Source organism: Phocoena sinus, chromosome 1, assembly GCF_008692025.1.
Source record: "Phocoena sinus isolate mPhoSin1 chromosome 1, mPhoSin1.pri, whole genome shotgun sequence".
Taxonomy (NCBI): domain Eukaryota; kingdom Metazoa; phylum Chordata; class Mammalia; order Artiodactyla; family Phocoenidae; genus Phocoena; species Phocoena sinus.
The window spans coordinates 176261342-176284066 of NC_045763.1; the positions used below are offsets into that span (position 1 = coordinate 176261342).

Consider the following 22725-nt stretch of genomic DNA (forward strand, 5'->3'; position numbering starts at 1 on the left):
TGTTCCATTTCTTGCTTGTAGGAAAAAAGTTTCAGCCTCCTAGACCTTCCTGAATACCTTAGGGCAGATTCAAACAATTGCTAATCAGAGAAGTGAATAAATGCAGAAACAAAGGAGGAGCAATCAAGAAACAATAGCGCATCTATGGGTCAGGTTCCTCCTCAAAGGATATACATAACAATATTTTTGAGTTCTTCTGTAGGAACTAAGGCCCCCACCCAGGTGAAGGATGGTAACTTCAGGCTGAGCACAAGATTCCTGGAACACCACCCTGTTACCTCACCAACCAATCAGAAGAAAGTCATACACCCTGCAGCCTTCACCCCAAATTTTGCCCATAAAAACTTGTCCCTGAAAACCATCAGGAAGTTTGGGTCTTTTGAGCATGAGCCACCTGTTCTCCTTGCTTGGCCCTGCAATAAACCATTCTCTGCTGCAAACTCTGATGTTTTGGTTTGTTTGTCCTCACTGTGTGTTAGCACTCGAACTTGCATTCAGTGATATAATGCCCACTCTACTTTTAAAAACCCACCTTCCTAAAAACCTCATTGCTCTAGCTGTTCTAAAATAGTAGACCCTGTCTTTTGTATCAAAAATATCAAATGAAATATTAGAGTCTGGAGACTTATTTTGTATGTACGCACTGCTGTAGAGGAAAGAATTTTCCTCTGCCCTTGTAAGTTCTTCTGGCTGCTCTAAGAAGTAAACTGATGAGACAGATTAACATGAGAAAATCACACTAAAGTTTAATAACATGTATACATGGGAGAGAGCCAGCAAAACTGAGTAACTTACCAAAATGGCCTAAACCCTCACTTTCAAAACCATCTTCAGCTAAAGACAAAAGTGGATGTCAGGGCTAGTGGTTTGGGACTTCAAAGGAGAGAAAGGCAATTCATATGGAGCAAATGTTTGCTGGGCCTTGTAGAGAGAGACAACCACAACCGGTCAAAGTGGACTCTGATCTCTAGGCCCTGCTGAGTTTCCCCCATCATTCTTAGCCCATATTCCTTGCAGATATCTCTGGTGTTAGCTCTATTCCAGGAACAGACCCTTTATCTAGATTCTGTTAGGCAGCTAAGGGGGAGGTTAAAAAAAAGACTTACTAAGTCTTCTGTTTCATAAAAAATAATCAGCCTAAAATAAATCTCAGACCAAAGAGACATATTTTGAGGTGGCAAATTTTGCTCCCCTACAGCACCAGGGCAGTAAAATCAGATGCTGTCAAGGAAAGTTAACAAAAATTAATAAAAATATGAAAGCATCAGTACCTCTAAAAGTGACAGCCACTGGTCATTTCTAAAAAATAATAAAAATAAAAGCTGATCCAAAGATGCCAGATTTTATGAAATTATTTTCCAAGAGAAGCAATAAAAATATTTTTAGTCAAAAATCTTCAATATTTAAATACTGATCCATTCTTTTATAACACAGTGCAGGCAAAAACAAAACAAGTCTGCAGCTCTACCTGCAGGCAGCCAGTTTGCCACCTCTGGTTTACAAAAGTCCTTGCTACTCTCCTTGATAACAAGAGAAACAATTTGTGTTGGGTTTTTTTACATAGGGATTTTAATTCATTAAATGGCTTAGTTTTTCGTACTATACTATTTTGTAATGCTTTGTGTTCCCTCATGCATGGGTCACTTTTCTCCAACTGCTGCTTCCTTGAAGGTAGAGGTAAGGTTATATTTTTTTTTCTTTCTCAGAAATAAATGCACAGTGGGTATTCAGTACCTCCTTGTTGGTGGGATAATATAATAAGTGTCCTGAGAAGCCCAGTTCAGCTTGGCTCTTCTAAGCCCTTTGAACACATAACACAACTAGCAAAGATATTTCAGAAAATATCCTCTGGATACATGACTTAGCCTATCATTTGGCTCTTAAATCAAAAACAAAAATGGTAAACAAATACTTCTGTAGCTCTACTTCTGTGTTTCATATTAAAAAGTCTGAATTGTGTTAAATGCAGGCTTAATTCAATTTCGTTGATTTACTGAATTCCTACTAAGGGTCACAGTCTTCTAGGTGCTGCAGATGAAGCAGTTAACAAAGCAAAGTTCCTGTCTTTACGTCCAGTACATTTTTACAAGGGGTTGTGCAAATAATATGCTTACCACAAAGTCTGTTTTTACTGGTCTTTATTCTAACCTTGGAAAATATTCAATGTTAAAGATAAAATTTTTTGATTTATGGTCTCTTCTTAGGTGAATACAAGAAGTCCTCTTACAAACTTTTAAGTAATTGTACTCAATAATTAAACGATCAAGAAAGATCCATTCTATTTTGTTTAAATGACTCAAAGGGAATTGAAAGTAATGGTCTATCCGGCAGAGTTGTGTGTAATTATTTTCCATTAATATTTGCAATAGACCAGAACTTAAGCTTGGAAATATACAGCGCTATGGGGGATATTACAGAAGAGTCTAGAAACTAAGTAGGCTTGTATAGTGTTGTACTAAGTAGCATTATATTGCTGTTGGATAAAATAACATATTGCTGTTGCCATTAGTGCAGCTAGCCTGCAGATTCAGACCTTGAGGAATAAACCCTGATGGGGTGATCACTGACTGATGTTAACATTTTGCTCTTGGCAACACATACTTGCAAACGAAACAGCATATATTTGCTGTGACCTTGGGGAAACATCAGTTTCCTAAAGATAAACTGACCAACAAATATAAAAGGCACGTAATCCCAAACTAATCAAACATAAAACAACTTAAATAACTGGCATTCAGGAAATGAGCGTAATAAAAAGGAGTGCAGAATCATGCCCTTATCTTGAATTCCTTTTACAAAAGTTGCAAAAGTTAGAAGGATGACCATTGCTTACATAAGTACTTCAGTATTTTATTCTTTTATTATTTTTTTTTTTTTCCCTCAAGCTGTTCCAAGGCTCCAGGCCTCCCAGGAAGCAGAAAGTTCTACTGCCATTCCTTCTGATGCTGCCCTTCCATGTTTATCTCTGGGTGAATGTGGGAGAGAAGGCCTATGCTAGAGCCAGGGCTTCTTGGCAAGCTTGATAAATGAACAGCAATTAGTAGCGTTTCCTGCAAGGCAAGACTCAAGCAGCAGTGGGTGACTTTTTGATCTCTGGTTCAGTGCCTGCTTCTTCCCCCTGCAGCTCAGCCACTGGCACAATCCTCTTGCCCCTTAAAGTGCCTTCCTGCTTTCCAGATCACCAGACAACACCTTTGCAAACATGGCAGCAGTTAGTCAAACTTAATGAAACAACTTATTTTTTCTTAATATTGATAAATTACATAATGAAGTAGATGTTCTTTAGTTCATACACAGCAAGACAGTTCTTGAAAAAGAAAGTGCACAGTACAGGAAATAAATTTGTTTAGGATGACTTTGTGCTCTTTAATCTCCAAAATTACAATGAAGAATAATGCATACGTTGAGAAATTTGGTGATTAGTTCTTGTCTCTGGCATTTTGTGTTTAACAAGGTTTAATGGGGGAGACTGCATAACAGAAACCAATAGAATTAGGTCCTGTTTCTCATTCTGTATTCAGAGCAGTCAAAAGACTCAAAAGAAATATTTGGAAAAGCCCTGGAAGCCATCTATGTCAACTTCCTTAAATCTCTGAGAGAGAGGATCTTTTAGTCTTTCAATGAAAACTAACTGTTAGAGGATCATTACTGTAGTACTGCATATTGCAGTCAGCTTTACTCATCAGAAAGTCCTAGGCAAAACCTGCCCATTGGTTAGAGTTCTGCCTTTCAGAGACACAGGAGAAGCAGGTTATGGCTACAGATAAACCAAATTAACATATATTCCACTAGGGACTATTTAGTGAAATACGGAGTAAAAAGTGAATGGGAAATTAATACCTGGGGACCTTAAGTGTGGAAGTACTGTGGGAGACACTTCAGTCATGCATTAAATATTTATTAAGTTATGCACAACGCTGGGCCCTGGAAAAGTTCGTTAAAATAAACTGTGTGAACAATACAACTTCCAAATGTATATATTTGGCTGAAGTACATACAATTCTTTCAAAATTCACCCAGTTTTATAAACGGTATATGCCAATTTATATTTCTTTGTATTTTATAATTGTATGTTTGAGGTCAGTAACCCTCAACCTTCTCAAAGCCACACTTCCAGACCTACCTCCAGCATGCACCATTTGCTTCATGTGACCTGAGCTACTCATCCTTTTCCTAAATATCATTTTGGTTTTATTCAACTATGACTCTGATTCCTTCCTTCTAATAGTTTCTTTTATCCCTTGGAAAGATCTGTTGCAATCCTGCATATGTTAACTCCTTGTGAAGCTTTTCTCTGACTGTAGTCAGAGAAGAAATTTCATAGCAAATTTATAAACAAGTGATTTTCCATATTGCATCTTAAGTGTATCCCCAACAAATTCCATTTCTAATTAATGCTATCTTCTTATGGGGAAATATACAAACTGGTTGTGTCTGGGCTATGCCTGGAGAAATGGGCGCTTCTCAATCTAAATGTCCTCCTAAAAGAAGCTCTGAGTTCAGTAGACATACCGCTTGATAAAGGAGACTCATGAAGAAAAGGGTCAGAATATATTTCACAAAAGAGGAGGCTGGAGTGAGAACTGTGAAGGAGAAGGTTCAGAATGATAGTATGTATAAGTCTTATCTCTGGTTATGGTAATAACATAGAAATATGTCAAGAAATTTTAGGTCAGGACTCAAGACTGGAAATAGTTATAAAAACACTGGAAACTTTGTAACTTTCACATGTATATCTTTTTTAACTTTTGAAATTTTTTTAGAAGAAGCAACTTTTTAGTTAAGCAAGGTATATTTGTCAACAAGTCTGACGTCCTGACATTCAGTTCTCACTCTCCTGCCATCCTTCCATTTCATTCCTACTAATGCCCATCAGAAATGTTCTATTAATGAAGGACTGATTTAATTTGATCAATGGAAAATTCCACTCTGGTCTTAGCCCTGGTGACTGTCTCAGAACCTCCTTCAACTGGTTACTGAGGACACCTTGCTGAATATGAAAGTCTCAGTCAGACAAGCCCACATGGAGAAGTGCACTGGTGGCCACTGGCCTGGACTGCATCTGAGAAATCCACAACTGGCCATGTATAGAGAGGAGAAGACTAGAGGCCCGGAAACATGGATAGCCTATTTAGTAGAAGGTTGTTGAAGAACATCTAACTTGATGCCAAAGATCACAGCTTCCCAGTATCATAAGCTGCACTTACCCAATACTGCTGTGCAACTACAACAAATGCCTTGTTAGAAAACGTAAAAAAACAAAAGACAAACAAAAAAAAAACTCATCTATTTTGTTTTTAAACACTTAACTAAGATGACAAAAAAAAATTGTGAAAAGGAATAGCTGCAGGAGTTTTGAGGGATTTAGGGGCATATCAAGGAAAGAAAAATAGGAGCATGAGAGGCAGTTACCACACACAATAGTGACTGGGTGGCACTTGGACAGCGCTGAATGAGAGGCAAAGGTTCTCACAGCATGAGATGGTCCAGAGGCTTATGCCACCATCCAGAAGGGTATGAAGGCAAGAGAACTCCCAGGAGAGAGGGGGATCAGAGAGGAGGCTTGCAAGTCTAGGTGATGTCACTCAGCAGCATGGCTGGGAGTCTCTGGGTCAGACAGCTCCAAAAGGGCAGCTGCAGTGGCCTGGGGTCTCTATGGCCTGGGGCTATCTTATCTATTGCCAGCAGGTGGGAAGTAAGATTCTGCAGGGGGGTATACAAAGCACACAGGCCCTAACTGGCTAAAAATCTGCTTGTTTGGGCTATTTTTAAATAATTGGACGTATAAACATTTGAGTTCGGCACTAGCAGGCTTTTGAGCTAACAGGTCTCAGCTTGAAGTAAAGAAGTAAGCAACATAGGGGCCAATACACAGAGGCCATCTTTGGCGTATTTATATAACAATAGGAAAAAGGGAAGATTGCACCTCTTTTCTGGAGACCATTTTAATAGGACACAGACACAGCATGAGACTCAGGACTGTATATTCTAAGACAAGAAGGAAGAACAAACGGAGTTCAGGGGGATCTGAGAAGCTAGCTGAAGGCTTAGTGGTGGAAAGGCCTTAAAAGTTCCAGTAAAGGTCTGCAGTCTGTAGCTCCCACCAGGAGCCAATGGTTCTTTAGTGAAGAGCAAATTCCCTTATGCTTTCAAAAGCCCTTCCCCATTTCTTCTTACTTCAATATCACAGGTACAGTTCTTTTACAACAAATATAAATCAATTTATCAGTTGAAAGCTCTGTAATTTCTTTTGTCTTCTTTAAGCATTTCTGCGGATGTTAACCTTTATAACCAGTGCACACTTGATGTTGTGCAAAATTATGTTTAAGTGCTACATTCTACCTAAAACAAGGACTATAATTTTTGTCCCAAATTTAGATTATAACCTTTAAAAGTATTTATTTAAAGTGTACTGTGTGTCAGTCTGTATCCAGACCTTGGGAGGAAGGCTTGAGATGAAAAGAGCCAGCTCCTGGCTTCACAGAGCTATGTTAATGGGTCAGCTAGGACTCCAGTATGTAACCAGACTGTTTTTCTACACAGCTTGAGTGGAAGGAATCGTGCAGCTCCAATCCATCCTGGGGCTGTGTTAGTTAAGCCTACAATAAGTTAGTTATTGTAGGAAATGCAGTCATCCAGCAGCAATAATTCCTTCCATTATGCATTTTGGGTGTCTTCTAGGGTTTCATGTCTGTGGAGGGAACACAGTCTGGTCCAGGTCACTTCTATATAGGTGAGCTGACTACAAGAAAGAGGAAACTTGAGTGATATTCTGCAAGGAAAGAATCTGGCAAAGTTCCCGGTTCCTAGGAAGTCCATATGTGCTAAAGCAGATTCACTCCTTATGTTAGGAAATCGTAGGGGAAAGTTATTCACTCCCCAGTGTAACCTTTCTGGGCGGATTCACATTTAATTAGGATCTCTGAATTAAAGATCTTTCACGTTTCTGTTGTTTCATGGGTACAAGGTTGAAGAGATTCAGGTTGTACAACAGGTTATCAGGGCCACTGCTGCCGAAGAACTATGTCTTAAGCGTGAGGTGCCTCAGTAAGTGGGAGGGTGCTGTGCCATCTTCCTAGGCAGGCAATTGCGGCCTACACCAATGAAGTCTTAGCAAAGTGTTAGGCCTGTGGTACAGGAGTGTATTGGTTTGCTAGGGCTGCCATAAAAAAGTACCACAAAAAAAAAAAAAAAAAAAGTACCACAGACTGGGTGACATAAACAACAGAAATTTATTATTTCACTGTTCTGGAGGACAGAAGTCTAAGATCAAGATGTTAGTAGGGTTGGTTTCTTCTGAGGCCTCTCTCCTTGGTTTGTGGATGATCTTTCTTCTCTCTTCTGTCTTTACTTGGTCTTCTCTGTGCATGTCTGTGTCCTAAAATCTTTTTATCAAGAGTCCAGTCACGTTGGATTAGGGCTCACCCATATAACCTCATTTAACCTTATTTTCAGGTGCTGGGGATTAGGAGTTTAGCATGACTTTAGTGGGGGACACAATTCAGTCCATAACAAGAGTGGTCACTGAACACGTCAAGCTACTGATGCCACATTTGCTTAATGAGGACACTGTGGATAATTTGCCTGAATCAGGCTCAATAAAGACATCTCTTCATCTTGAACACAATCATCTATTTCAGTTTATTACTTATATACAAGCACTATATGAGAGACAAGAAAGCTTCAATAGCACAAAGTCATGGTTAGTAAGGGTGTCTGCTCCTTTTTTTTTTTTTTTTTTGGTGGTACGCGGGCCTCTCACTGTTGTGGCCTCTCCCGTTGCAGAGCACAGGCTCCGGACGCGCAAGCTCAGCGGCCATGGCTCACGGGCCCAGCCACTATGCGGCATGTGGGATCTTCCCGGACCGGAGCACGAACCCGTGTCCCCTACATCGGCAGGCGGAATCTCAACCACTGCGCCGCCAGGGAAGCCCGGGTGTCTGCTCTTTACAAAACCAATAACCCTATTTTGAGTCAGAATGATCCATTCTTCTAAAATAACTGGCACTCCTTCCCCTGTAGTCGGGGATTCTATCTTCTCTAATGCCAAAGGATACAATTCTCCAAAAAATGATCTCCCATAATCGTAAGGTGATTTTCTGTGGCTGCTTATTCTGTGATAGAGTTACCGACTCTCATTAAAGGAAAGAAAATCACATACTTAATCTCTGTTGGGGCCAACCCCCTGTATGCACACAATTCATATACAGCTGAAGACAGTGGCAGGTACATTCTATGCAAAGAACGGGAGCTACAAGAGTACAAGCATAGAGAGGAGATGGCTGACAAAGAACAACAGTATTTGGTATGAAAGCAGTTTAGGGAAGGTATGTCTGGTGGCAGAAGCAGAAAGAAGGGGAAGTAAGTTACAAAGGACTTGGAACATGAAGCTGAAGAATTTCAAGTTTATTCTGAAAGTTTTTCCTCTGTTGCTGTTTTCTTTTTAAAGGAAAAATTGTTTTACTTCTTTCATAAATGATCCATTATTCAGAGTATCTGCCTCTTGGGAGTTATGGAACAACAGAAGTCACAGGTACTCACTGTCATCATAATATTCTTAAAGCTTTAAGTTTATGAAAATATTTTATGTAGGTGCTCTCAATATAGGATGTATTACAATGCATATAAAATTATTCAGCAATGTAACATGTATATTAGAGGGATCTGAGTTAAATGATTACATTTTCATAAACAAGAAGACACTGAAAACAGATATGTTACTTAAAATATGTCATATAATTCTTAGTTTTAAAGGTCAAGTGAAGACATAATTAACTGAGGGAAATTCTTAAATGCTTTATTAAATTTCTTTTAAATGAAAATGGTCTCAACACACCGCCTGATGAACAATAAACTCAAATTCAGACACTGAATTAAATTATGGAGGTTAATATCTATGCCTTTAAAATATTTATGGCACTACTTTATTCCTCATAAGTGAAATGCTGCTAGTTGAGTCTTTACTTCTGGATTTAACTAGAAGTTTTGTAGAGAAAGCATTCCACAACAGGCCTGAAATATCCTGGTGCTGCTTTTTTATATCCTCATCCATGGGTTCATCCTCACTTCATTTATTTCAACAGAAAGCTGCCATTTGTCGAATATTATTTCTAGGTTATCCCTCCCAGGCTTTTGACCTTTATCCTCCAACCAGAAATGTCCTTTTCATAGGTCGTCCTGCATAATACAGAAAATCTCTGTTTAGTAAAACACTCCATTCCTCATAGTTTCTTCATATGGGCAGTGAAACTTGAAAGTTTCCTATTCTGTCAACTTATCAACTTACTTCATCATCTGTCTTCTTTAATTTAATGAAAAAGTATTATACAATAAAAGAGTTGTATATAATATTAAAGAAAATTTTTTTCTGATGCTTGTTAAAATAGTAAGGAAGATTTTATTCACAACTATTGCAATGGGTGTCAGTACTATTAAAATAGAGGAGAGAGATGGGGCTCAATTCCAAATACAAGGATAAGTGGGGATTTATAACCAGTGAACAGGATAAAGAGGATAATGAAAATGGAAAACTATTAAGAGAAGATGTCAAGTGTAGGGGAATTCTTGCTAAACCAACTTAACAGGATTCTTGCTGAAGGCCAGCCAGAGTGATCAAGGGTGGGAGATGAAAAATCTGATCAGGTATCAAGGGTGATCAGGTATCAAAGGTGAAGATGATTCTCACTAAACTGACATAGGATTTTTGCTAAAACTGGGGTAGGCAGGCTGAAGAGAAAGCCCAAAGACAAGGCCTAGTTGAAAAGAGGGCTCAGAGGAGGCTGACTAAAGTTTGGTTAAGGAGAGAGTCTTTGTCAGTAACCTATAGTCAGTCTTCTTTTTTATAGGAAATATAAGTTATCTCACATTAAGCTTTTTTTTTCTCCCTAGTCCATAGGCTAATCAAAGGGATTTGTCAGTTAAATAGTCAATGCTTTCTCTGGAAACTACTCTTCAACTGTTGCAAAATAAAGTTAGGAATAATAAATGTATGATATCTTATCCAGGATTCTGGTGAAAACTTCCCAACTCAATCTCTGCATATCATCTTGTAGTGTTTGTTTCCCACTTTAAAAAATGCATTATTCTTTGCCAAAATGTGTGTAAAAGTTTTTATGACTCAAAATACTATGCTCACTCCATGTTCTTGAAGTTTAATTTTTCTCCCATTTAAACGTTCTTTAACTCTTTCCAGATTCTCTGACACGTAAATATATATCTGAACTACTCAGATGTGTCTGAAATTCACTGCTGAACCATTTTTATCTTCAACTAATACTGTACACACAGTGTTAGATCTTTGTGAGGAGAGGCTTTTGGCACTAGGCACCGTAAAGAATTATGTTGACATCCCATCTTTATCTATCTCACTATTTTAAGTTCTTTCCTCATTCCCCTTTCTAAACCTGTGAATAGTACTTTAAGCATAATATATTGCCTTTTTCCCAGCAGTTTATTTTTGGAAATGCCTACTTTTGCATAATTTTAAGAAAAACAATCTTGACTTACATGACCAACAATACATTCTTTCTTCAAAGATCAGAAAAATTATTCTAAACTTCCTTCATATTTTTACTTATTTCCCCAAAGTTCAACAAATCATCTGCCATTTTCTGGCTCTTTGTGATATACCACTGTGCTTAGTGCATCTTGACCTCTGACATTCTTGTCAACCTGCGTAGCGGTACTTTTGTAAAAATTTCCTAAATCAATGTTGAATAATGTCAGAGGCTGCCTCCCTCTCATCCTGTAAATGCCACCGTTAACATGCTTTGTATCACTGTGCTGGTCATTTCATCTTCTCATACATCACTAAAATCAGCAGGGAAATTTTTTTCCCAAAAGCCCTAAAAGTCTTTATTCATAAACAAGACCATCAGATGAAGATGCATTTTTACTCATTTAAGAGCTTGAGTTAAGCTTCAGTTCTTCTCTAATAAATGTGTTTCTTTATTCCTTGTTGCCTGACATTCACCTACATAATTCCCCCTTCAGCTATTATGACATGACCCTCCTTCACAAACATCATGAAAAGGTTGTCTTCTCTTTCATTTCCATTACTATAGTGACTATGTACTGGACCGATCATCCCAATGAAAACAACAAAAAATATTAAATAAAATTTTAAATTCTTCATATCATATGTGAGATCTAGAAGACCTAAACAGTTATAGCCAAAAACTATATGAAGACAGGAACACATTAAGCAAAGTGCTAATGTCAGCTTTTCACCTTAGGGAAATTCAGTATGTAGGAATCTACCTGCTTGCTAAGTAAGCTCTACAGAGTATCTGCTTAGTTGCTCTTGGTCAGGGCTGTCTATTTTGTTGTAATCCTGACACTGTCTGAGGATAATCACAAGCCTTTCCACTGTCCCTGCTGCTGAAACCTCATATCTGCAGCTTTCTTGTCCCAACACCAGGTTTTTCCATTCCATTAATTGCCTTGGTATTTATGAAGAATTCCCAGCTGGCTTCTCCATACCATCTAACAGAGGTACAGGAATCTGTGAAGTTGGGCCCAGTCACCTTTCTCAACAACTGCTACTCTACTAATCCCATGTCATTTGAACTTGGTACCATGCCAAACATGATAATTTTCTGAGAAGCTTGCAGGTAGAAAGAAGGAACAGAGGGAGGGAGGGAGGGAGGAAGGAAAGAAGGAAGGAAAAGCGTTAAAAATTGCTCACAATTTTTACATTTTCCCAAATCTATCTGGATCCTTCCAGCCACCCTGTACCTCAGGTTTAGATTTCAAGATGGGAATGAGAGAAACTGTGTCTCAAAATTTCTTTCTGGTTCTCTCTCTTCTGATGTTGCCCAACTTGTTCTTATCTTCATGCTCTCTCTTAAACATCCCTCAGCCCAACCCTGAGTTTCTTTCTGTCATGAGCTTCTGTGAAACGTTCCTTGCTCTCTGATTGGATGTAGCCAACCCTACAAGTCATCATTCCACTCATTTATCAAAAATATATTAAGATCTACCATCAGCCAGGACTATTTTAGACCCTAAGGACTGAAGGACTGTGTGATAAATGAGATAGACAAAATCCGTGCTCTGATATAGCTTACTTGCTAGAGGGTGAAGACAGATAATATACAATTTTAATATAATATAAATTTAAAAATATCACAGATTACTAAGTGCTCTGCACATATTTAAACCAGGGTAAAAACATATAGAGTAACAGAGTGTTAAACACATATACAGTAATTATACTGAGGAATCAGGGAAGATTTCTTATAATGGTGACATTAACCTGAGATTTTAATCATAAGGAGCTAACCAGGTAAAGATAATGAAGAGGAACAATCCAGGCAGTAAAAAAGACCAAGATGGCTGAAGTGTAATCAGTAAAGAGCAAAGTTTATTGAAATTTTGCAGCAGTCAGAACATATAAGACTGCTAAGGAAAAGTGCCTGACCTCATTCTAAGTGCAATGGGAAATCACTGGTGGGACTGACATCTTAAAATACCCATCTGGCTAGTGCCTAGAGGAGTGATTCTTTAACATTTTAGTCTCCGTATTCTTTTAAATTGCTAAAAGCTTTAAGGACCTCAAAGAGCTTTTGTTTATGTAGTGTGTACCCATTGATATTTATGGTATTAGAAATTAAAGCTAAGAAATATGATAATGTTTTAAATTAATTCACTTAAAAACAATAAACTCATTACATGTCAACAAAAATAACAGATTTTTGTTGAAAGTAACTATTTTTCAAAACATAAAAAGAATGAGAATATTGGCATTGCTTTATATTCTTGCAAATCACTTCAATGTCTGTCTGAATAAAAGAGAGCTATATCCTTTTATCTGGTTCTGCATTAACTCTATTGCAATATGCTCTTGGGTTGAAGTATCTGAAAAAATTTGGCCTCCCACAGATACATAGTTGGAAAAAGGAGGAGAATTGTTAATAATCTTTTAGATAACTCTGGATATTCTTCTATGATACTACACCAAAACTTTACAAGTGATAGTTTCTTAAAACTTAGTTGCAATGTGTAATTTGAAACTATTGCTGAGTTTCTTACACCTTGTTATTGTAAAATCTCTTGTTGAATCTCACATTTAGGAGGAAGTACTTTACCCCTACGTGATTTGGTAAAACAAACATTATTCATTAGAAAAATATTAGTTGCATGAGTTATGCATCTCTTCCTCATGTTAACAAATTTCATTAAACAATTTTTTTAAAATCACATTTCTTATTATCACCAGTGACCTCACCAGACAAGTGTTTAAGTTTTGGAAACATGTCAATCTCACAGTAGCGAATCCAGTTTTCCAAACTTCTGATTTTTCTCTCGGTAGCCCAAATTTTATCATTGGCAATAAACACTGTCAGTTTTTCTCCTTGACGTGACAATGTTGTTTCACTCATTTTAGACAATGTCCGAATATCTTCCTATGTCTGAATAACTTCAGTTTTTCTGTCTGTAAATCTTTCAAGTAAAAAATGGTGTTCCATGAATAAGAAGCTGCTAATTCACCCCACAACACAAACAACTGAACAGTGTTTTGCCTTACACAAACATCATACCTTTGTATGCAGCGGAAGTGCTTCGTGTGTACTTCCCATTTGGTCACACAAAATACTGAAAAGACATATGCTTATCAGTTGGAGGTCAATAAATTTAATATTTTTTTCAGTTTATCAAGGACATTCATAAATTAAACTTACTTCTTTTCAACTGTGAGTGTGTGGAGGTGACAAATATAATGACTAGTAGTGGTTTTGTGTCACTGCTTCATTTGTACTAAGGCACCAGCTGTTTACCCAGCGTAACTTTTGCATCATCTATGCAAATGTTCACACAGTCAAAAAGGCAACTAACATATTAGTATTACTATAAAAGTACTTTTGACCTAAGGATTCTCTGAGTCTAACAGTCCCGGGGATCCCCTGAAGTCTGTGGACCTGACTTTAAGAACCACTGGTCTAGAGAACAACTGGGGAGGAGGGTGAAAACATAAGCAGCTGGGAAGTTTTTTGTAGTTTTGGAAGAAAAAACACATGGAGTTTACATTAAACATGCAAGTAATGAAACTATAAAGAAGTAAACAAATTCAGGATATGTTTTGGTGACAGAATCAACAGAACTTACTGTTGGATGTGTTATGAGAATGAAGGAAAGAGAAGAATCAATGATAACTCCAAGATTTTGCCCTCAGCAAACAGAGAATCTCCATTATTAAGATGAAGAAGATGGGCAGGGGCAGATTTGGAGAGAGAAGATGAAAAGCTTAACTGTGGGAGTTCCACGGACCCCCTTTCCATATCCTTGAAAACTCAGCTTTTCTTCTCTAGATCTATAAAGTCTAGTGTCTAATTTAAAACCAGAAACAGAACAAAATTTTTGTTCTAGGCATTTTCTCCTACCTCCTTCATCTTTCCTGTTTACTTCGTTTGTCATGGGGAAATAACCAGATAAATAAAACACTTCCTAACTTCATGATCCCCCACCAAAAAACCTTAATGAAGAAGGGTAACATTAGAGAACAGTCCTCATATCACCCTCACTTCTGGTGTCAATTGCAAGTTTGGGGTTTCCCAAGACCACCCTCACTTCCGAGACCAATTGCAAATTCAGTAGGTCCCAAGACCATGTTTACTTTTGACACCAATTACAACCTTGGGGGTCCTTAAGACCCCTTACCCCCTCTGATAACCCATTAGACTCACAGAACTCACTGAAAGCTGTTCTGTATATACTCATAGTTACAGTTTACTACAGTGCAGACATACAGATTAAAATCAACCAAGGGAAGAAACACATAGGACAGAGTCCAGGAAAGTCCAAGCATGGAGTTTCCAGTTGTCCTCTCCCGGTGGAGTCACAGACAGTGCTAACTTTTCCAGCAGTGACGTGTGATGATACACATTGCCAACCAGGGAAGTTCACCCAAGCCATGGTGTTCAGAGTCTTTATTGGGTTTGGTCATATAGAATTGTCAACTGCTCACATTGCTGACCTCACTTCCTAGGCAACTCTGGAGTTTGAGCTGACAACAGATAACGCAAAGTTCCCACCATAAATCACATCTTTGTACTACGTGGCAAGACTCAAGATCCCCCAGTAAACACTTTTATCAGATAAGACATCCCCAGAGCTTTGACATAATCTTCCCCAATCCAAGGGCAAAGGCCAGACCTCTCACTGAGCAAGGGTAAATTCTTTACTGTACTGATCAAGGATTTTGCTCTAGGTAGTTTCTTCTATCTCTTTCATCTTTCTGTTTGGCTTAGCCTTAATGCTTAAATGGCCAAATAACTAAAATACTCCTCACCTCTCTAACCTAACACCCCACACCAAAAAAAAAAAAAAAAAAAACTTAATGAGAAAGGAAAACACAGTGGGTGGTTATTTCAAAAAATTTTTTTAGATCTATGTAAAGATTTTGATATAGTACTTGACTAACATATTTTGAGAATTTTCTATGTGCTAGGTACTGCAATTTTAAGTTTCATGATCTTATTAGTATTCACGTCCTAATTTTATAGGCGTGGAAACTGAGGCTCAAAGACGTCAAACAATTTGACAAGTCAAACAGAGAGAGTATGTGGCACAGTCAAGGCACAAATCCAAGTGTGACTCTGGACAGTCTTCCCCTGACTGCTAAGCTGTACACCTCAATAAAAGGGAGGTATGTATCTGTCTTACAAGTATTACATTATAATCATTTTCAGTCCCTTCTCCTATATACCTGAATTTATTGGGAATGAAATTCATTCATCTAGGTAAAATTTACTTTTTAAAGATTTTTATTTTATCTAATTCTGGGCACTGGACTTTCTTAGCAGTGCCTTCCATATTTTATGGCAAAGTCTTCTACAATTTGCATGGCTATGAGAGCTTCCTTCTCACAAAAATACAGAGTTATACACCATTACTCCTCCTTTAAGTACAGAACCTAAGGTACTCTTAATTTTTATCCTCCTTGCTTAGTATACTCTACCCACTGCACACTATACTCAATACTATATAATATATCCTCCGTAATATACCTTTGGCTATTTCCTACATCACCAACAGTTTCTCTTTCTATGTGTAAAGCATCTTTTAGGTGGTTTTCCCCATTTTCCCTTGTCGCAGTTTATATCACCGTATTTCCTTATCCAAATATATCTTTCACTGAAAGACTTTCACTGAAAGCATAAAAATAATCACAGGAGTCTTTGAAGCAATTCTATTACCTTTCCCCCCCTCCACAGTTATTTTCAATGATAATCAACTTTGAGAGACAAAACACCATGAAATACTTTTAATAGTCATGTTCTCCTCCTTTTTATTTATATAATCTCCAAAACAAATCCATCCTTTCAGTAGATCTTAAGTACTAACAGATCTCCTTATTTCCAGTGATTTCAAACACAATACGTTGTCACTGGCTCTACACTAAAGGAAATAAAAAGTTGAAAGAACTGTCTGGCAGCATGAGTACTCACAATAAATCTCCCCTCAAAAGGGCTCCAAAATTATGTGTAGGCACCTTCCCTACCTCCTGTTCAACTGCATTCTCTTCCTTGCCCTTTCCCTGTTTTATTTTTTCCTTTATCGTTTCCATTCTGTTATGCCCACCCACATTCTTTTAACCCTCTCTGTTATCTCTCCACTTAGAGGTTTCCAAATGTATCTGAGAAGACACGTTCTTGGTGTTTTTATCTGCAGCTGTAGGTATGGTTAGAGTTCAGAATGTGAGTCTCCCCATTTTGGCGGATTTGCTTCTGTTGCTGTCTGTCACTTTACATTTATTTCTTCAACCTGGTTCTGCATCACTTATAAAAGCAGCCATTATTATTCCTTACTGTAAATCCACTTCTTTGAACTAATGTAACATCTAGTTTAACTGGTTCTTCTTCCTTTTTTCTTTAAGGAAATTCTACTTACATACCTAGATAAAAATTTTAATTTTTAACTCAGTAAGTTATTATCCCATTTACAAAGGTTTAAAGAAGAAAAAGAGGTTAACTTCTCAAGGTCACTAAGCCAGAAAATGACAGACAGTTCTTGCAAATAAAGTCCCTTATTTAGGGAACCTCATTATTTGTAAGTTGCAATATAATAAATGTTATATTAACTTAATATTATATCAATATTAGTATAAAACTTATTATAATATTATTATAACAAAGCCAATATATATTAATATATAGTACATTATATTAATATAGTATATACTAACACACTATATTAATATATCATAATAAATGTTATATGTAGTTTTAAAATATACACTTATTTAAAAATCAAATCACCAAAATATGATTTTTATAAGGATTTAACTGAGGAAAATGCTATTTTTTGCAAGATGATTTATTTCAACTCAATTATCATGATCTTTCCTTTATATAAAGATTCTAAAATTTATTTTTGCCTTGGAATTTCTTGATGAGACAAACATAGGTTTTCTCTGGTGACAAATAAAATGATGCTATGTTGGTTCTTCATCACAATTATATCATCATAAAAGTGTTGGCACAATTAAGGTTTTTAGTAGAAGTAAACTTACAATGGATATTCATGTGATTTTGATAAATTACTGAAACATTTCCTATGAGTAGTAGACTTAATTCACAGGTAAATTCATTCAAAACATGTAATTTTAACTTTCAGCACTTCAACTTACATTGCAGGTAAAGTAGAATATTTAAGCTAATCTTTCTTAACATTATAAATAGAATCACTTACATCAACAAGCAGTTTCTATGTTAATTCCAGCACTACCAACTTCCCTTTCATTTAAATGTAATAATATTTAAGAGGTATTTCACTGTAGAACTTTTAACAGGATGATAATAATTTCTTGTGAAAACAAATTTAAAATTAAATATCAAAATTCCATTCTGAATTTTGAAGGATTCTAACTTCCCTATAAGATGTATTTGAATAAGTAATTAGGGCTTCCTTTTTGTGTCATGCAGGATAGGTAAGGTTAAGTTGTGGTAATAAGTTAACTCCCAAATCTCAGTGATTGAAACCTAAAATGATACATTTTTTAGCTTCAATTACATGTTTATCGAGGGGCACAATATGGGACTCAGCTCATCACAGTCACTCTAGGTCCCATACCAATAGAGCCACCCTCATCACAACTGGTCCCAGTATCTGGAAATACTGCCTGACCACTGCTCACTTGTCCTCCCCAACCACCATGTGAATTCAATATTTTTTTCACGATTTCTTGTTTTATTTTCTTTGTTCTTTCTCATTCCCAATCTCTCTCCCTATCTCTAAATTCATAGTCCATCATCTCCAATTAGAATTTGTTGGTTTATTTGTGATCTCTCCTTTTAGAAGTTTCCAATTGCTATTGAGAACAGAAGTACACCATAACTATGTCTAAATCTGGGAGGATACAGAGAGTTCTGAAGTTGCTGAACCATCAATTAAACACTCAGTCCTAGCTCACTGGCCCATAGCTCACTGGCCATAACTAGTCATTTGACTGCATCCAACAACAGTGACTTAGTAAATATAATACTACTATAGGCCTGGAATGCAGAGAGTCAGAAATATTTAGTGAATGTAATTAATATTAGACAGTCCACTCTCTGATCAGCTACTTTCACTTCCAAGTCCATAGACATCTTCCCCACTCGCAAAAGGAAATAACTCCAAAGTCCCATAAAGTCAAGACCCAAACTTCAAAGTCCATGATCTCTAAGTGATGAGCAGTAGGCACTACAGCAGGTCTAGACAGGACCCTTTCTTGATGCATAGATCTATCAGAAAATTGTGTGCTCGACCTCCAAAAAATCTGCAGTGGTTGAACAAAAACAGGACAATCAAAATAAGCACTCCCATTCACAAATGGGAAGAAAGGAAAGTACACAGATGTCATTGGTCCGCAGCAATTCTGAAATCCCGTGGGCATTTCAGCTACAAGAAGACCCCATACTGGCTGTGGTAAATGTATCTCAATTAGGCCCTGGTTCCATGCTCAGGAAGTGTTGGTCTTTGACCTCTTTGATCCTTAGCTCTGCCTCCAAAGATATCTTCTCTCCTGTTATCCTGTAACCTTAACTCATCAAGAGGTTTTAACAATGGTCAAACCTCTGACTGCATTCCTGCTGCATGGCTGAATTTTAATCAACCCTTATTCAAGAAATTTCCCAAAATTATCTCCTACTGGTCAGGACTGAGAAGAAATTGTTTTTTCCAATTGTACAATTTCTCACATTTTTGGAGTCTCTCCAGGCTCTTTCATTTCTGCTTCTAAGCTGGCCAATAATTTCTGGATCCATCTCTTCATCTATTCATCTTTTCATTTTCCAAACTCAGCCAACAGTAACCAACACACATTACTAACATCCTATTTCCCAAACACTTTCCTTAAAGTTACAAGGTCAGAAGATAAATTATCTACATTGCAAATGATGACATTTGACAGTTTTATCATGTGTTTCTCCACTACCCAACAAGGATGACTCTCCTTCTAGTCTCTAATAATAGTTTACTCGTCAGAAAACTTCTTAAAGCAATGTAAAATGCATTGTTTGGTTATTATTGCATTTGACTTCTGGTGCCAAATTTGTATCAGTGAAGACAGGCTAGTTTAGGCTATGGAAGAAAAGGGAAGGGAAGGGAGGGGAAGGGAAGGGAACTTATAAATCTCAATACTTTAAAAAAAAAGTTTTAGTTTTTGCTCTCCTTGTACGTACATAGTAATTTGGCAACAGACCTTTACACATAATCTTCATGCAGGGAACTAATTTGCCAGGGAAACCTCTTAAATATTGATGTTTATGTATCATTCCTTATGTATTGGTTTTCTATTCCTTTGTAAAATAACCACCACAGGGCTTCCCTGGTGGCGCAGTGGTTGAGAGTCCGCCTGCCGATGCAGGGGACACGGGTTCGTGCCCTGATCTGGGAAAATCCCACATGCCGCGGAGCGGCTGGGCCCATGAGCCATGACCGCTGAGCCTGCGCGTCCAGAGCCTGTGCTCCGCAATGGGAGAGGCCACAACAGTGAGAGGCCCGTGTACTGCAAAAAAAAAAAAAACCACCACAAACTCAATGGTGTAAAGCATCACTTAAAACAATGCACATTTATTATCGCATAGTTATTGTAGGTCAGGGCCTGGGTACAATTTAGGTTGGTCTTTTGCTTGGGGTATCACAAGATGGCAATCTTGGTGTTAGCTGGCCTACATTGCTTACAGAACTCACGATACTCTTCCAAAATCACATGGTTGTCTGCAGAATTCAGCTCTTTGTGGATGTATGACAGAGGTCTCCTTTTGCCTGATGACTGCTAGCCAGGGTCTGATCTCAGGTCCTAAACACCACTCATAGTCCTTTGCCACATGCCCCTCTTACAGACAACTTGGCAGCTCACTTCAGTAGGTGAGCAGGAGAATTCCTCTTTTAAGGAATCAAATGATTATCAAACCCATGCAGAATAATTTGAGTAATTCAAAACCAACTGATTAGGGACCTTAATTACAGCTGCAAAATCCTTACAACTTTGACATATAATGTAACCTAATGACAGGAATGATATCTTGTTCACAAATTTTGTCCACTTCAAGGGAAAGAGGGTTATATATGGAAGGTACACTAAGGAGGAATTTTGAGGGCCATCTGAGATTTCTGTCACATACTATAAGAAGAAAAAAAAAATTCTCAGTAGAGAATTTTTGAGGGTCTTACCCTGCCACTCAATACCCAGCCCATAGCTGACTTCTGATAACCCACTGACTACAACTAGCCTCATGGCTCTGCTGAACCACAGAAGGCAATGAACTGCAATCCTGCCATATTTCTGAGAATATTAAGTCATCCAATTGTTGGCCCCCACATAGGCTACAGCTAGAAAAATGTGTAGAAATCACTATCCACTACCTTGAAGGAAACAAATATTTGAGATATCTATAACACAGCTTCAAAACCAGTGATGGGAGGAAGCAACATTTTAGGTTTTTTATTGATCTTACATATTAGTTTGGGTGTAAAGCACAGATCTGGAATATGGAAGGAAAGGAAACTCAACCTCTCTGAGGTTGAAGAACATCCCCTTGGTCATACAGGGGGTTAGTAACAGAGCTAGCATTTAACCTAGTTTGTCTATGCTCTGTCCACTGCACCAAGCTATCTTCTGTGTATGTGGACTGAGTAGAAACACTGTAATATGAATTGCCAGAGTACTGGAAGTTTGAAGTAAAGATTTTTTTATGCTTCACAGCCTAAATGTCCATCAACAGAGGAACGCATAAAGATGTGGTACATATACGCAGTGGAATATTACTCAGCCATAAAAAGGAATGAAACTGTGTTATTTGCAGAGACATGGATGAACCTAGAGACTGTCATACAAAGTAAAGTAAGTCAGAAAGAGAAAAACAAATATCGTACACTAACACATATATGTGGAATCTAGAAAAATGGTATAGATGGTCTTATTTGCAAAGCAGAGATAGAAACACAGACATAGAGAAACAAACATATGGATACCAAGGGGGAAAGGGGCTGGTGCTTGACACAGCAGTGTAAAGCAACTATACTCCAATAAAAAAAAATTTTTTAAAAAGAAAGAAAGAAAAAGAAAGGGAACCCTTGTACACTTTTAGTATGGAATGTAAACTGTTACAACCACTATAGAAAACAGTATGCAGGTTCCTCAAAAAATTTTAAGTAGAACTATCATATAATCCAGCACTCCCACTTCTAGATATTTGGGTTTCCAAAGGAAATAAAACCATTATCTTGAAAAAACAAACAAAAAGATTTTTTATGCTTGATAAGTAATAATCATCTAGTTATTTTTTCATTGATTCATTTATTTATCAAACAGGTATTGTGCCGTTTACTACATTTCAGTCATTAGCTCTTAAGTAGAAAGAAAACTATATTAAGACACAAACCAGTACTTCTTTTTCCTTAGGCCTAAAGATAAATGTGTAGAAGACTCTTCTGAAGTTTCATACTTAATAGTAAAGACAATGAGACAAGGACTTTTCATAACCTCCCAAACACTGTGCTCCCCTTCCTTCTTAGTACAAGAACTCCGTTGTTCTGTACTGCAGCAACACGACTATGTTCTGCCTGTGAGATGTAAGTGGAAGCCTTGGGATCTCTAGTTTAACAGTCAGATATAATTCTGATTCATCTCTCTACCAATGCCCTTGTCACCATTCTTACAGAATACAGTATCCATGAAGATGATGTACCCAATATTCTGGTTTCTCAATTTCTTAGCCTTATCAACCCCAAAGATCTGTGTTTTCTACTTGACCCCACCCTGTCATCCACATCTCTATCTTGATTCATAGCATGAGTTTATTTATTAAGCTTTCTTTCACTTAGTGTTAAAATGTCACATTACTTCCTCCCTGTACCTTACTCTCAGCTAATGACCTGCCATGCTCACTGGGCCTTTACACTTGCTGTCCCCTCTGCCTAGGTGCTTTTCTCTAGACCTGTGCATGGCTGGTTTCTTCTGGGCTTAAATATCACTTTTTACAAAATGCATTCCCTGCCTATCTGAGATCAAGTGCCCCATCTCCCTGATTAAATTCCTTAACAGTTTTCATTATCTAAAATTATTTACGTGTTTACTTCCCATTTCTCTTCTTCTTTAACATAAGGAGGGGTTTTTGGTCTGCCATTTTTTCCACTGATATATACCAAGGACAGAGAATGGTGCCTTATAAGTAGAAACTGAATAAATACTTATCAAACAAATACATTATTGTATGGTTTTATAATGTATCTATAGAA

The 22725-nt window shown here is 37.5% G+C and overlaps 1 pseudogene; it reads left to right on the forward strand.

Moving 5' to 3' along the window:
• The window catches only part of LOC116743025, a 64142-nt pseudogene that overhangs the window by 27043 nt on the left and 14374 nt on the right, over window positions 1-22725 (forward strand).